A 1,498-nucleotide genomic window follows, 5' to 3' on the forward strand; every position below is an offset into this window, starting at 1 on the left:
TAAATGCCTGCCAAGCCCAGGGGGTGTCTCTGCTAACCACAGCCAATAAAAAACCCTTTATGTCTTGGTATCTTGGCCTTTTTCCTCACTTTTGCTGTGACACAGTGGGGAGTAATAGCTAATGAGGGGGAAGGAAGAGCGGGGCCATCTCAAGAGAGAACATGCCTAGTGCACTCTTCGTCCACCCCCACCCTGTTTCCACGTTTCCATCTCAAGTTCCTGCCATAACCAAATCTGAGCTAGGGAAGGAAGACGATTTTAACTCTAAGGAAACTCTGGAACTCTGGTGATTGTGTGGAAGACACATTTTAACTGTGGAAATGAGAGTAGTTTTGCATCTTGAAATTCTGAAGGGGATTTTTTTTTTCATTTATCTGAGAATGACCAGAAAGGCTTTCTTAGATTTCATCCCTGGGTCAGTACACATTGTGTTGATACAGACAGGGGATAAAGTCTTTTTCTGTTCATCTGATGAGTCTCACTTGTTTATGAGTTTGGTTACAGCTGGTATGTTCCAGGTATAGTGATAAATTGTCCATTTGGTTTTCAGAAACCCCCAGCAGTGTAGTCATTAATATCTTCTTGAGAAAAATTGAAGGTTGGGAAATTTAATGACCAAAATTTTATAATTGGAGGATAGGAACGCACAGTGCAAGAGTTCCCTCCCAGGTCATGGAGTAGGCCTGCTCATCAGCTGTGGCTTCAGGCATGTCCTCTCCGAGCACTCCAAGGGAAGAAGACAGGCAGTGAGAATGGCCTTTTGTGAAATCATGCCTATTTGTATTTAAGATCCTTATTAAAATGAATACTACTGCTCTCAACTGGGAAAATCCTTTGCTTTCAGCCTTGCATCTATAAGAATGGCGACTCATTCTTGAAATCCAGTCATTGAACATTTTTTAAAATAATAAATTTTGAAAAGAAAATTAAATAAAAATTTTTTAAAAAGTCTTTCGAATTACTACACTGGATCTTAGCCAAAAGGCCAAGAAGCGATAAAAAAGTCTTTTGAATTACTTTCTTTAACCATGGTTTTTAGGTTTGGGATATTATACTTCTCGCCTATTTAGACCTAGTTAATGGTGCCTTTTTGAAAAATTCTTATTCAATTTTTAGAAATATCTTTCCCTATATTTAGTATACATAATAACTTTATATAACTTTATATTTTAAAGCAGCCTCTCCTCATTTATAACTTGCCATTGAATGCATTGGGTTTTTTTGATGGTCATGTGTATATCTAAGAGATATGTGATTTCCATATGATATTTAGCCTAATAAAACCTCACACGCTTTGTAGCCAAAGTGGTGTAATTTAATGACACCATTTCTGGTCACCATTAAGCTTCTTTATGCTTCTTTTCCAAGTTGGAAAGTTTATTTGAGTAGATTTTTATTCAAAAATTAGTGCCAAAAGACAGAATGCATATATTCCTTAAACATTCACATTTGCCCTTATTCACATAAGGTGTACTTGACTTCCGTAAAGTACTTCCTT

General features: G+C 37.0%; 1 pseudogene; it reads right to left on the reverse strand.

The window, feature by feature from the left end:
* Nucleotides 1-921: 921 nt before the first annotated feature.
* LOC114216549 (U2 spliceosomal RNA) lies at nucleotides 922-997 on the reverse strand (annotated as a pseudogene).
* Nucleotides 998-1,498: the final 501 nt, after the last annotated feature.

The sequence above is a fragment of the Eumetopias jubatus genome, unplaced genomic scaffold, assembly GCF_037043125.1.
Source record: "Eumetopias jubatus isolate StellerSeaLion01/CBP00866 unplaced genomic scaffold, mEumJub1_p1.0 scaffold_3, whole genome shotgun sequence".
Classification (NCBI taxonomy): Eukaryota; Metazoa; Chordata; class Mammalia; order Carnivora; family Otariidae; genus Eumetopias; species Eumetopias jubatus.